At 41.2% G+C, this 14,859-nt stretch overlaps 2 long non-coding RNA genes across 2 annotated transcripts; one reads left to right on the top strand and one right to left on the bottom strand.

Annotated features, from left to right (window-relative positions):
• Positions 1-505: 505 nt before the first annotated feature.
• LOC129625529 (uncharacterized) lies at positions 506-7,947 on the bottom strand. Its single transcript, XR_008701516.1, has 3 exons — positions 7,781-7,947; positions 4,218-4,340; positions 506-1,164 (listed from the first exon to the last, which is right to left on the bottom strand). It is a non-coding gene; the product is annotated as an uncharacterized LOC129625529 (long non-coding RNA).
• A 1,524-nt stretch (positions 7,948-9,471) lies between these two features.
• Positions 9,472-14,594, top strand: LOC129625530 (uncharacterized). Its single transcript, XR_008701517.1, has 3 exons — positions 9,472-10,400; positions 12,661-12,831; positions 13,173-14,594. It is a non-coding gene; the product is annotated as an uncharacterized LOC129625530 (long non-coding RNA).
• Positions 14,595-14,859: the final 265 nt, after the last annotated feature.

The following is a 14,859-nucleotide window of genomic DNA, read 5'->3' as shown; positions in this document are numbered from 1 at the left end:
GGAAAGAGCTCAGCCTCGTTAGTTACCGGGACAGTTGGCAATGAGATGTTACCACACATTCTCCAGAACGGTCCAAATTAAAATGTCTCAGGACAGCAAAGGGCTTCCCTGGTGGCTCAGATGGTAAAGAATCTGCCTGCAGTGCAGGAGACCTGGGTTCAGTCCCTGGGTTGGGAAGATCCCCTGGAGGAGGAAATGGCAACCTACTCCAGTATTATTGCCTGGAGAATCCCACAGACAGAAGAGCCTGGCAGGCTACAGTCCATCCAGTCAGACACGAGTGAGCAACTGACATAGACAGGGAGTGTGGATCCAAAGGAACTTTCAAACACTGCTGTGCCTGTGCAAGCCAGTGAAACTATTTTAGAATACAATTTATTGGGAATTAGGTCAAACACATGAATATCCTGCAAGCCAATCACTTGCCCAGTTTGATTTTCAAAAGTGACCATTTCATGTGGCCAGATCTAAGTCATCTCCTCAAGGAACACTTGCACTTTCTGAATGGGAGACACGTATAGGATGATTCATAGCAACATTGCTTGTGACACCTTTGAAATAAAACGCCCTAAACCTCCACGTCCAAGGACAGCATGGGGGATGAGCATATGGGGTATGTTGAGTAATGGAAGACTTTAGATATGTGGAAACGATGGATACTAAACACAGATCAGGTCGGACACACAGTGTTGCAAAAGCCAAAATAGGACAAAACAAACAAAAGAGCAAAGCGTGGAAGAACTTATACACAAATCAAAACCAGGCAAAACTGAATAGTGTGCTGTTTAAGGATGCCCTCACATCTGGAAAATCTAGAAGGAAAGTCAAGGAGTGATTTATACAAAACTCAGAAGGGGAAGGTGGAGGGATTCCCAGGGCCTCTGGGTAATCAGGCATATTTGTTTCTTAAGCTGGGTAATCGGTACATGGGCATTTGATTCATTCATTTATTTTAATTTAAAATTTTACTTATTTATGGTTGCACTCTATTTGCAGTGAGCAGGGGCTGCTCTCTAGTTCCAGTGCACAGGCTTCTCTTTGTGATGGCTTCTTGTGTTGCAGAGCATGTGTTGTAGGGCATGTGGGCTCAGTAGTTGTGGCAGGTGGGCTTAGTTGTCCATGGCATGTGGCATCTTCCTGGACCAGGGATCAGACCCATGTCCCCTGTATTGGCAGGCAGATTCTTAACCACTGAACCACAGAGAAGTCCCTGATTCATTAGTTTTTAAAGTATAGTTCTTTAACATGTACATAGAGTAAATCCCCTATATTTGAACCCCCAAGTTAGAAACTTTCAAAGATGCAAAAGCTCATTCCATCAATATCAGGTGTGAGTGAAATGGCATCTTGCCCTCCATCTCCTATTGCTGACGATGCTTCAGCTCTACCATCTCCCTACTCCAGTCAGTAACTTTTCTTGCCTGTTCACTCGATGCCAGCCCCTGGATGCCAGCTGTTGTACTCTACTACTGTACTTTTCAAGGTACTGTACTGGCAGATTGAAAATATTTTCTTTATTGTTTGTGTTTGTTTCTATGTATTATTTGCATGAAAAGTATTATAAACTGATTACATTTTTTCTTGCTTTTTACCAAGCAAATTGACATTTGAAAAAGGATCATTGAAAGAATATGAGGAATCACATATTGTTGGTGAGAATGCAAAATGTAAGTGGTGGCTAGTTCTATCCTAAGTTTGAAAAGTCCTGAAAAGCGGGGTTCTTTAATGTAGTGGGTGTACCTATGAGAACTTATGATCATAAAACCATCATAGATGTGTGTACAAATTTCCATTTAGTGCAGTGCTTTGTATAATTACATAAAAGGCATATGCTTGACAATCATGGTTTGTTTAAATAAGCTATGGCCCAGCTATACATTTAGTGGAAAAGCACATCACTATTAATATTATGTAAAATAGAAGATGAAGTAAAACGTTCTTGATATATTATTTAATACAAATAAGGTTAAAGTCCTATGTGGAATATAATTTTATGTTTTAAAGATAGGCATATTTATAAAGAACAGAAAGGATACATATAGTGCTAAATAAATAAATGAGTAATAAAGAAAGAAAGAATGAGTGACCTGAACCAGGATCCTAATACCGGTTACCTCTCTGATTACCCTAACCCTCTAAGGTTAGGGGTAACAATAGTGTTTTCCTTTTTGCATACAGGTATTTCCTAAAATTTTACATCATGTTCATGGATTCTTGTTGCAGTAAGAAAATTTACAAATAATTAGAATTAAAATGAAAGACTACTCCCATGTAGTAGTAGTCTAGCACTGGTATTTTTATCTCCTAATAACAGTTTATACATATACAGTGTTCAATAAGCCTGTAATAAAAGATCAGTACATGGAAAAAAAAAAAGAAAGACTAGTATATCTACATAACCATCTTGTTTTGTATCATAACCAACACAACATGATCACAAATGGGGTTACTGAATGTTTTTGAAATTGAGTTTCATATTCAGATCTTCTTTTTAAAAATATTAAATACCTTTTTATCAATACCCTACAGGTTAGAAAACTTGAAATGATTATGTGTTCAGACCCACCCATTTTATGGTTACTATTTGGCCAAAATTGAACTAGCTGACCCCACATATGCTTGCTCTTGTGGGACTGCCAAGCTATGTCAGCAGAGAGAGGATTGGGAGCCAGTTACAAACCCAAAGATCCAGCTCTGGATTTCTACCCAGTGGGTGAAAATGGCCCGTAGGACTGAAAATTTCAACCAGGACTGACTTCCCCCAGTGCTACTGGTCTCAATACCCATGCCCCCCTCTGTGAATTGGAAGTGCAGAGTCTTAACCACTGGACCAGCAGGCAAGTCCCTCAATTAGCAGTTGGGTGCTGTCAAACATTGCTTAGAAGGCTTTGTTTAAAGGTTTACTGCTGCTGCTAAGTCGCTTCAGTCATGTCTGACTCTGTGCGACCCCATAGATGGCAGCCCACCAGGCTCCCCCACTCTCTTAAACTCCCTAACCTGGATACTCTTACAACATCCTGGGTAGGTCTTTCCAGGTCTGATTTCTATGAAGGTGGCTATTGTTTTCAAAACCATTCATGGCAAGACTTGTGAAATGTTCGATTCTTACTGAGAATGTGTTATTAGAAATTTTTCTGGGCTGTTGGACACATAGAGTCAGGAAATTTAGCAAATCATTGTGGATCTCAAGATCTGTCCTTTTTGAAGATGTCCTGTGCACACCCTTGGGTGCTGCCTTCTTCCTGGAATTTTTGTGGGTTTGAGGCAGGACCAAATGTTTCCACACCACCCACAGGTTTCATGCTCATTAGTCCCATTAATTGGAGTCTTCCAGCAATTTACTTGGGAAGAGAAGAGGAAAAGACAGGGAGTCTGCAATGTTCAAGATTATGGGCTGTCTTGAGCAGTAGGAATTCCCAAACTGGAAAGGGTGTTCTTGTTGGGTGGTTGTGAACTTATGCTCAATGTTGGAATATTATCTAAAACTTCCATCTTGAAAGGGTTGCACTTGTACTATAATATCTCAGAAAATTTGACTTTTTGGATGCTTTTAGTATATCCTTTCTGGGTCTTAGAATGAATCCCTAATCTAAAAGCCAAACTCAAGCAATGCTTGTAGTCAATGATAAATCTAATTGGTGCCTCCCAAACACCTTTTGAAAGATCTATGAATTTTCAGTTATTTTCAGAAGCATGGAATTATTTTGGACATTAAGGAAAACGCAGCACCATAGACATCCTGGGTGAAACACTAGCCGAAAAACACATTTGTCTTATAGGAAATACAAAAATATTAGCCCCCAAATGGAACCTACATCAGGGACTGCGTCCACTGTGATAACTTGCTTTGGTGAGCATGGGAAGACACACTTGGAGTCTCCCAGGATCCTGATGATCCATGATAATAATTTCCAGGATGAAAACTGCAGGGATGTGAAGAGAGGAGAACTTTCCAGTGGGTTTTATTTAAATAAGCTAACATTTAACAGATTATCTGAGCCTAGTAAAACATGTTGAAATACAGTTCCTACGGCATGGTCTCAGATCTTTGCAACTCTTTGGGGAATATAATTAAAGCCAGTTCATGAGACTACTGGGTGGGGCCAGTGGAGGATGCTGGATGAAGGGCTCTGGCAAGATGGAACTCCACAGGCGATTAACATTATACTCCAAAGGAAGCGATGCTGAGGAATTAACAAATGCATCTGTCTACTCACAGGAGTCCTGCACAGTGAGCGGTGATGCATTGAATGGTCCATTTTTCTTTTCTAAGTCCAGGGCTGTGTTTTGCTTCTCGTGGCGCTGATGGCACATCTGAAAGGTAGGAGTCTGGGTTTTGCCTGTGGGTAGATATTTGCAGTCACATCTGGCTTTGCTTTGCCGTATTGTTAACCCCCCTTTTCCCTGCTACAGTTGTTTTCTTTTTATTAAATTTCCCGTCTGGATCCCTGCGTCTGCATTTCTAATGTCAACAACTGCTTTTATCACAGATAATAACTTCCTTTTACAAAAAAAAGGCTGTATCATCCTACATGCATTTCAAATTACGTTTTATGAACAAACACTGAAATATAGTATTTGGCAGTATGCGTAATTGAGTATATTTATAGTCATCTAAATTTCAGTTTTGCCAGAGCCAAGAACCAAGTTGGTTGCAGTTTTCTTAATAATCTATTTCTTGAGAGTGTTGTTGCTTCTCACCAGAACTTAATTAAGTTCACATTGGGATGTTTATGAAGGAAATTATGCGGTATGCCCAAACATGCCATACAAACAATTATCAAAACACCAGCAACTCCTTAACACTCCCGAGTTTTCACAACCACAAGCGTGAAACTCTCCCAAATCAATTGTTTGCTAATAGATGGGCTAGGATCAAATTAAAAAATGGATGATGAATGAGAAGGAAAGCTGGACTTCTGCAGTCGTCAAGCACAGGACCAAGCTAGTGCCAAGGTCTTTTTGCCTGATTTAATGTCCTCGTGTGGTGTAGATGCCCACTGGGAAGAGGGGGAAACTCAGGTTCTGGGCACTACTGCTGATCTGCTGTAAGTTATGCAAGTCTGCCTGGTCCTTGTAAACCGCTTGAAGACAAATAAAGGACATCTAGGAAGCTATTGGCCAATATGAGGTTAAAATGAATTTCTTGTTCCTACTGCTAAAGGTGTTGAGTGTTTATTTACCATATAGTATATTTAATCTAGTGAATAATTCTGCAAAGCCATGTGCTGCTGCCTGTAGCCCACACAGCAAACTGAGTGAATGATAGAAAATTAGATCGAAAAATTTGATGATAAGTTTCTGATATTTCCAGTTTTGAGATGTGGCATGACAGGATAATGGTGATCACACAGGGAAAAAACTACACAAGCCATTTCAGTATGAAAACAGAGTTGGCAAAACAGATGACATATTTTTAATCTCAGACATATAATAATGTTTCAAGTGCAGACTTCTGGTTTCATTGCTTTCTGGATGGCGGGCACTTCTGGGACGGAATGTTTGACACGTGACACTGGACAGATGCAGGCTCCGGTGTCAGTTTTATTAAAGAGGACATGTACCTGGAAAGGACTGCACTGTGCAAATAAGAACTTAAGTTTCAGTGGCCATCAGGTTAGTTCTCAAACACATTTGAGTGTGATTTTTTTTTAATTATAAAGTCCAGTGACGTATTTTTACCTGCCCATCCTAAATCCTGGGCTTCCCCAGGGAAGTAAAGAATCTGCCCACAATGCAGGAGACCTGGGCTCGATCTCTTGGTAGGGAAGGTGCCCTGGAGAAGGGAGTGGCTACCCACTCCAATACTCTTGCCTGGAGAATCCCATGGACAGAGAAGCCTGGTGGGCTACTGTCCACAGGGTTGCAAAGAGTTGGACAAGACTGAAGCGACTTAGCATGCCTAAATCCTGGTGTAATTTAGAATGTAATGGCTGGTGTCTTGATTTCTTTTGTTGACTGTTCTGGGTACATTTTAAGGGTCCAGTCTGGTGGCTATTGACAAGAGAGCTGTTCTGTGTATACTTTATCTCTACACTTTTAAAGAAATGAAGACTTAGAAGAGTGATGGAATTTGTCCGGAAGACCCCCTGGAGAAAGGCATGACAACCCACTCCAGTATTCTCAGCTGGAGAATCCTGTGAACAGAGGAGCCTGGTGAGCTACAAGTCCATAGTGTCACAAAGAGTTGGACATGGCTGAAGTGACTTAGCACTTACTCATCCAGACCTCAGTGTTTCAAGAGGGATATCTCTCTTCCATTCTATGCAACGTGTAAGGCACTTTTTAAAAATCTCTGTTTAAGTTCTGCCATATTCTAGAAAATAATCTAGTTAAGCAGCCTTTCTTGAACACCCATTTGACACAAAATTCCAAGTTGGATGTTGTAAAGGGGATACAAGAAAAGGGTGCTGACCCCTCGCCTTCAAGTTATTTACCACTTAGAGGGGAAAGACAGAAGGGGCCTATGGGAAAGACATAAGAAACTCTTGCTACTGGCTAAACCATGTAAGTGAAGGATAATCTGTCAATCAAGTGGACTATGATAGGAATTTGATAGAAGCAAAACACATAGCTGGTGGATCAAAATAAAAACACTACAAGGATAATACTGAATGATGCCTAGAAGTTCAGCTATTGACCTTGGAAGACATCAATCACAGAAGTAAAGTTTCATTCTGACAATTGGAATTACAGATTGAATTTTACATAATCTCCCCTTAGAAGTTCTAGTTCAGTAGTGAAAGTAACAGATGCCTGGTTGCCATGGTGACATGAATCTCATGCTGGGGTGGATCCATCTCAGCTTGGAACTTCTTCTCCTAGGACTGGGAATAATGGGGAGATTGAGTCTAGTCTTGGGTTTTAGGATGAAATTGATCCCTGGGTCAGAAAGATCCCCTGAGGAAGGAAATGGCAACCCACTCTAGTATTCTTGCCTGGAAAATCTCATGAACAGAGGAGCCTGGCGGGCTATAGTGTATGGGGTTGCAAGAGTCAGACACAACTTAGCAACTAAACCACCACCACCAAGGATTTCCAGAGAGGAAATTGGAATATTGAACTACCAGCCTGATTTAGGCTTGTGTTGGTCTCAAGCTTGGAAGCCAATAATCTTAGAAAGACAGAATGAAGGAGAAAAGCCAGGGAGTTGGTGGCCGGAAGGAATGCGAGGTTCAAGCTTCACTCCCCGTGGATCCCAATGGTCATTTCTCTTAGTGGTCCTGGACAATTTCCATAAATTACAAATTATGGTTTATGTTAATGTTATTAAGTATGATTTTTCATACTCCTTGTAATGAGTAAGGAATCCAAACTGTGTCAAGATCAACTCAAGTGGACAATGTGTGCTATTAATGTAACTTCTGCCCTCAGTGAAATGAAAACATACTTGGAGACATGAAACGTATCAGGGTGCGAAGATTCTTCTTTTTAGGGGTGAAGAAAAATTCTCCTGTTTTTGAGCCATCCTTTTATATCAGTTCTACAAAACTGGATGTAACTTTATATTTTTAAAAGATATAGTTTTGTAAATATTTAATATTCTGCTAGTTTGATTTTGAATTGTGCATGTCAAGTACTCTATTTGGGGAGGTTTTATGTTTTATTACACTTAGTTAAAAAGAAAAAAAGTGTACATTTTTAGAATTTTTATGAGTAAATTAATGTACTAAATATAAATATTTTAAAAATATCAGGGTACAAATTAATTTTGAGGTATCAGAACCACTGACTAGTGAAGTACTAAGTAAATCAGGTGCCTCTGTCCTCTGTCACTTACCTTGCGTCCCAGTCTTAGCAGTTACAACTCCCAGCTCCAGCCTCCTCCTCTGCCCACCAGCCAGGGCTGTTGCAATGATCAAAGGAGAAGATTTATTCCATTTTGATCAAGAGTTTTGTTGAAACTCAGGTGCACTGTAGGAGTGAAGCACCCTTGAGTCTAAGTTTCTCGGAAGAGGCAGACACTTGAAAGAAAGGATTTAAGCCCCAGGTGAAGAGCATAAGTAGGAAATGATGGATTCTATCTGAGGGAGACCATGTGCTTGAATACGCTTTACAGAACCAGATAGCAAATACTATGAAGGTGGGCAGCTGCCAATGCATGTTGGTTTCATCAGATTATTTTACAGTAATAGAAACGGTTCTCATCGTCAGGAAGAAGCTAGGAAATTCCCAGCTGGGATGATGCTTGTTTTCTGATAGGTATTTACGAGGAATCTATGGAAACATGTCATGGGCAACCCCACTCTCTGGTTATTTTTGATCAGAAGCTGACCCTAGCTGTTTTTAATCTATGAACTAGTCTTAAGGACGTTTTGGGGAAATCTACCCTTTTAAATGAAATGTGGTACAGCATTTGAGTTTCTGGCAATGTGCCCTTTAGTTGAGCCTAGTGCTAAAGTGAAAAAATTAATTATATGAAGGTTTTGTTTTGAATTAGAAGATCTGAAGCAAGACCTGGTTGGTAGATACACACACACAATAAAAATAAAAAAAATCAGGGTGAAAAGTAATTTTGAGGTACCAGAATAACTGACTACCTAAGTACTAAGTGAATTACGTGCGTGGGTGGTGGCCTCTGTCCTCTGCCAATTACCTCATGTTAATGTAGAAGATAGGTGATCAGCTGTGGGCTTGCTGATTGCCTTTGCTCTGACAGTGGTACCAGGGACTCACGGAGACCATTTCCTCTGATGGAGTTGAGGTTGATTATTATGGAGGGCTTCCCCCATGGCTCAGCAGAATCCACCTGCAATGCAGGAGACGCAGAAAATTTGGGTTCTATCCCTGGTTGGGAAGATCCCCTGGAGAAGGGAATGGCAACCCATGCTAGTATTTTGACTGGTAAATCTCATGGACAGAGAAGCCTGGTGGGCTACAGTCCATGGTGTCACAAAGAGTCAGACATGATGACGTGATGGTGCACACGCATGCATTATGGAGTGTTTAGCCGTATGTTCTGGAGGCCAGGTTAGAATATGGGGTGGAGGCTCTTCTAGAGGTAGCAGGAGAGCTGGGACAAGGGTGTCTCATCCGTGTGGAGGCCATGGGGAAACCATTGCTCATGTCTGATGAGATGTAAAGATACTTTTGCTGACAGAGGGGCTCTGAGAGTAAAACACTGATTTGGAATTTGATGCTAGGCCAGGATGTGGGTGAAATTTGCTCTCCACGTTAATGAAAAAAATGCCAAGGGAGGCCAAGCCGGGGGAGCAGAGGAGGGAAAGGGCCTGAGATCACGCAGTCTCCTCTGATCTCCGGGCTGCTGAGGACTCATCAGCCTCAGTTAATTAGAGAGGAGAAAGGGAGCTGCTGCCAAAGTAAACAGCACTGGGCACACTCGCGCTTCCTGATAAGAGCCGCCCTTATCTGAGAGCAGAGCTTCTTGGGGAAATGTGGAGTCCCTGACAGCTCAGTGCTGGCACCTGGGGCCTTGGGAGCCACGTGCACTCAATTTGGGGCTGCTCCAGCGCGGTCTGCTGGGCTACGGCCCCGTGAGCCTCTTTCTTGGTGCAAGTTCTTCTCTGTTTCTCTTCCCGAGTGAAGAGATGGGGAACTGTTCTCTTTCATCCTAGAATCAAAGGTTCTCACATAATTCTGGGCTTAGATGGATTTGTGCCGCCCTTGGTGTCTGTGGGATGCTGTAACCACGGCCCTGCTGTGTAAAATGACTTTCCCGGTCCTCTGATGGGGGAGTGATGGGGGAGTTTTGACTTGAAAGGTTTGACAGAAAACAGCAAAATTCTATAAAGCAATTATCCTTCAATAAAAAATAAATTTGGTCAAAAAAAGAAAAGAAAAGCCTAGAGAAGGCACTCCCAACTATCGTTGGTAAGAGTTGAAGTTTCGACCTTTACTTGCCTGTTTAATTCAGAGTCCATGCAAGACTCTCCGAGCCCTTTCTCTGAGCTGTCCACCCTGTCGCATGCTGTGGGCTCCAGGGAGGGCACCTGGCCCCCCAGGGAGCCCCACCTTGAGATGGGAGAGGGAGGACAGACTGTAGGTCCTGACCAATGTTCCCGCCCCTCAAAAATCAGTATTAAAAAAAAATTCTGCCATAACATGGATGATGAATTCATGTGAGATTTATTCTGAAAGGTGAATGGATTTGAGAGCTACCATCTTCTGATGGATTTTTTTTTTCTTTTAAATGTATTTATTAGCTAAAAATTTTTTTATCTGCGCTGAGTCTTTGTTGCTGTGTGCAGGCTCTCTCTAGTTGTGGTGCACAGGCTTCCCACTGTGTTGGCTTCTCGTGTTGTGGGGCATGGGCTCTAGGCACTCAGGCTTCAGTAGTTGCAATGCGCGGGCTCAGTAGCTGTGACGCACAGGCCTAGTTGCCTTGCCGGATGTGGGATCCTCCTGGACCACAGATTGAACCTGTGTCATCGCATTGCAAGGTAAATTCTTAACCACTGGACCAGGGAAGCCCTGACAGATTCTTAATATATTAGAAAAAAAGATTTTAATACGGGTCTGTTAAGAGATGATTTTTGTTCTATAAAACGAGTTTTAAAGTGATACTTAAACTCTTTCATTCAAAAATTGGATTCAATGTCTCTGGCACCCTACACTGGGCCTTGGATAGTTCATTGGGCTAAAATCGAGGTCATTTACTGGCTTTACTTTGTATTTTTTGCTTTAATATTAAATATTTTTCATCTTTTGAAAGCTCCACATCTGTTGTGGATAGGTAGGTAGGTGTTTATCTTTTGTTGTTTCTGGGTGGTACCTTCTGCCGCCTTTGCACGCTGTGACTTTTTTTTTCTGGGCTCCAAAATCACTGCAGGTGGTGATTGCAGCCATGAAATGAAAAGACACTTGCTCCTTGGAAGGAAAGTTATGACCAACCTAGACAGCATATTAAAAAGCAGAGACATTACTTTGCCAAACAAAGGTCTGTCTAGTCAAGGCTATGGTTTTTCCAGTGGTCATGTATGGATGTGAGAGTTGGACTATAAAGAAGGCTGAACACAGAAGAATTGATGCTTTTGAACTGTGGTGTTGGAGAAGACTCTTGAGACTCCCTTGGACTGCAAGGAGATCCAACCAGTCCATCCTAAAGGAGATCAGTCCTGAGTGTTCATTGGAAGGACTGACGTTGAAGCTGAAGCTCCAATACTTTGGCCACCTGATGCAAAGAGCTGACTCATTTGAAAAGACCCTGGTGCTGGGAAAAATTGAAGGCAGGAGGAGAAGGGGACAACAGAGGATGAGATGGTTGGATGGCATCACCGACTCAATGGACATGGGTTTGGGTGGACTCTGGGAGTTGGTGATGGACAGGGAGGCCTGGCGTGCTGCGGTTCATGGGGTCGCAAAGAATCAGACACAACTGAGTGACTGAACTGAACTGAACTGAACCAAGCAGTTAAAATAAGATGTCAGTGTTAGAATCAGACATTAACCCCATGACCTGCTTGTTATATACTGATCATAACTTTGTTTTGCTTGAATTTCTGAGGTGAGTCAAAGCAGATATATGTACAGTCTGGAGATGGCTGTGTATAAACTGAAACATTTTTGCTCACAATTGCTGATAATACATTCCTTCAGATGAAAGCCTCAAAGAAAACTAGACACCGATATTAATGGAGGGGATTTCTGAAAAGCTTAAGGGGAATTATTAAACTTTTGTACTACTTCCATTTACCTCTTATTCTGTAACCTGTTGCGGGAGGGGTCCTTCCCAGCTTAAGTGCATGGTGGTGTCATTTGCTGTGAAGAGGCACCAGAGGATGAAAAATGACCGTGCTTTGTGTTTGTTAACACTGAAATATTCTAAAATAAGCACTTGCTTCATTAGCCCATTAGATATTACGTCTGGCATCAGGAAGTAGAAATATTTGATTTAAAATGAATTGTATGTTCAAAATTTTCTATATGCATATGAATCAAATTATTAGGCCAAGTTATAGAGTGTTTATCATTATTGGGAAAATATTAGACAAAACTTAAAAAATCACACTGGCATTGTTTTCCTAAGGAAAACAAACAAACAAACAAAAAACCACTTAAGGCTTGTAAATGTATTTCCAGAATGGATGTCTCCTATATTTCAAGAATAGGTTGTTCATATTTTAGGGAGAGATTTTTTTCTTTTCTTTTTAAAATTTTATGAAGTATATCAGTAAAATGTTGTATTAATTTCTGCTATACAGCAAAGTAACTCAGTTATACATATATATTCTTTTTCATATTCTATATTGTTCCCTCTGCTACACAGTAGGACCTTGTTGTTTATCCATCCCATGTATAATAGTCAGCAACTGCTAACCTCAACCTCCCAATTTAGGGAAAAATTTGATCCACATTAAAAGACAGGCCAACTACCAACTCATCTAGAAATCGTAAAAACTGATTGTTGTTAATGGTAGGCTTCAGTTTTTATACTTTATTTAAATTTTTTAAATTGAAGTAGAGTTGTGCAATATAGTGATTCACAATTTTTAAAGGTGATACTCCATTTTTAATTATTATGAACTCCTTGCCACATTCCTTGTATTGTACAATATATCCTCATAGTTTATTTAATACATAATAGCTTGTACCTCTTAATCCCCTACCCCCATATTGCCACCTGGTAACCACTAGTTTGTTCTCTGTATCTGTGAATCTGCTTCTTTTTTGTTGTATTCATTAGTCTGTTGTACTTTTTAGGTTCCACAGATAAGTGATATTCGGCTTCCCGGGTAGCTCAAATAATGAAGAATCTGCCTGCAATGTGAGAGACCTGGGTTCGATCCCTGGGTTGAGAAGATCCTCTGGAGAAGGGCATAGCAACCCATTCCAGTATTCTTGCCTGGAGAATCCCATGGACAGAGGAGCCTGGTAGATTATAGTCTATGGACTCACAAAGAGTTGAATATGACTGAACGACTAACACACACACACACACACACATAAGTGATAATCATATAGTGTTTGTCTCGTATGACTTATTTCACTTAGCATAATGCCTTCTGAGTCTATCCACATTGCTGCAAATAGCAAAATTTTGCTCTTTTCTAAGGCTGAGTAATAGTCCATTGTATATATAAGCCACATGTTCTTTATCCATTTATGGATGGACATTTAGGTTGCTTCCATGTCTTGGCTATTGTAAATAGTGCTGCTATGAACTATTTGGGGGCATGTATCTTTTCGAATTAATGTTTTTATTTTTTTTTCAGATCTATTCCTAGCAGTGGGAATCTCTTTTTACCAAGGAATTGAGTGGCTCTTCACGTGAGGACTTACTTGGTGGCTCAGAGGTTAAAGCGTCCGCCTGCAATACAGGAGACTCGGGTTCAATCCCTGAGTTGGGAAGATCCCCTGGAGAAGGAAATGGCAACCCACTCCAGTATTTTTGCCTGGAGAATCCCATGGAGAGAGGAGCCTGGTAGGCTACAGTCCACGGGGTCGCAAAGAGTTGGACACGACTGAGCAACTTCACTTTCTTTCTTTCACGTGAGGAAAGAAGTCAAAGTAACTGAGTGAGCATGACTGAATGGGGTGAGAAGGTGGGGCCTTGGAGAGATTATTACCCTTGTATGAAAATGCTGGGGAGAGACAGGAGATGTGTTAGAGAGGGTGCTAAAGAGCCAGGGGTTGCTGTTGCTGAGAAAGGTGGGGAACAATGAGCGGCAGGGGTGATGTATGATGACATGATTTAAGGCAGAAGGGAAGGAGAAGGATCTGGATGGGGGAGGAGGAGGGTGTCTCCAACTACCTCCAGGTCTAGTGTGTGATGTCTTTGAATGACAAACAGCCATTATGAGAAGGGGGAGATGGTGCAGCATTCTCAGGGAAGCACCAGTTTTTGTCAGAACAAAAAGGAGCAAGGAGTATCTGGGGATTTGATTGGGGATATAGGGACTTTTGCTGTGAATGGTCCACGGATTCCAGGGGATGCAGTGGAAGGGTTTCAGGAGTTGGGACTAGATGGGAAAGTCTTGTGGTCACTGGACTGTGGGGAGGAAGGTAGGGTGTCCTGGATGACAGAAAGAAAGGGCAGGATGCAAAGCACTTAGCCTGGTGTCTGCAATGTCATGAGGTCTCAATAAATGTTGGCTTTTAATCATTTTGTCAGGGATCGATGAATTATTGAGGAAAATGTTGTTATCAGATAAGGATCAATAGCAATGCTTTTGCAATCCAGACTTTCAATCAATGTTATAAAAATCTGTGTTAGTTCAAAGGATTAGATAAAACTGTCCTTTGATCTAAATGGAGAGAGCTCCTGAAAGAGCCAGGAGCTATAAAACTCAGGCAATATGGGACTTTCCAATAATGCTTATATACTGACTTGCAAAGTCAGCATTAGAACATTTAAAATACTCACATTTCCCATGAGGGTAAAGAAAAGTGGTTTTATTTTTGCATTTCCCCTAGAGTGAATGTGATTTATTTTTTTTGTAAACTTGCAACTTTACAAGCTTTTTGAGGAATACCAAGGGGACATGACACAGTTATAATTCTTGGCTTCTTACAGCATCTTCCTTTTGTACAGCGAGCTATGTCTTACTGTAGTTAATGTTATGAGGAGTAGAATATCTCTCCAGAAATCTTTTCAGATCCAAGACTCAGCGCTCCTGGGCTGGGAATCTGATCTGGTGTATTTTACTACTTGAATAAACCTGTAACCTCAGAATGATTGAGTGAAATTTGTTAGATTCAAAAAATAGATTGAAAGATATTCTGGAGGGGATTTAGCCTGTCTCTAGGACAATTTCTGACATTTGCAAACCTCTCTGATACTGAAGTATTCTCTTTCCCCAGTTACGATTTCAGATTGCCCAAAAAGATCCTGGCTAGTACTTCACAGGAAAGGATATTTCTTCTCAGTTATACAGTTCAGGGATACGAAGGGTACTGACC

The sequence above is a fragment of the Bubalus kerabau genome, chromosome 13 (assembly GCF_029407905.1).
Source record: "Bubalus kerabau isolate K-KA32 ecotype Philippines breed swamp buffalo chromosome 13, PCC_UOA_SB_1v2, whole genome shotgun sequence".
Classification (NCBI taxonomy): Eukaryota; Metazoa; Chordata; class Mammalia; order Artiodactyla; family Bovidae; genus Bubalus; species Bubalus kerabau.
This window is presented reverse-complemented; position numbering and strand designations above follow the sequence as displayed.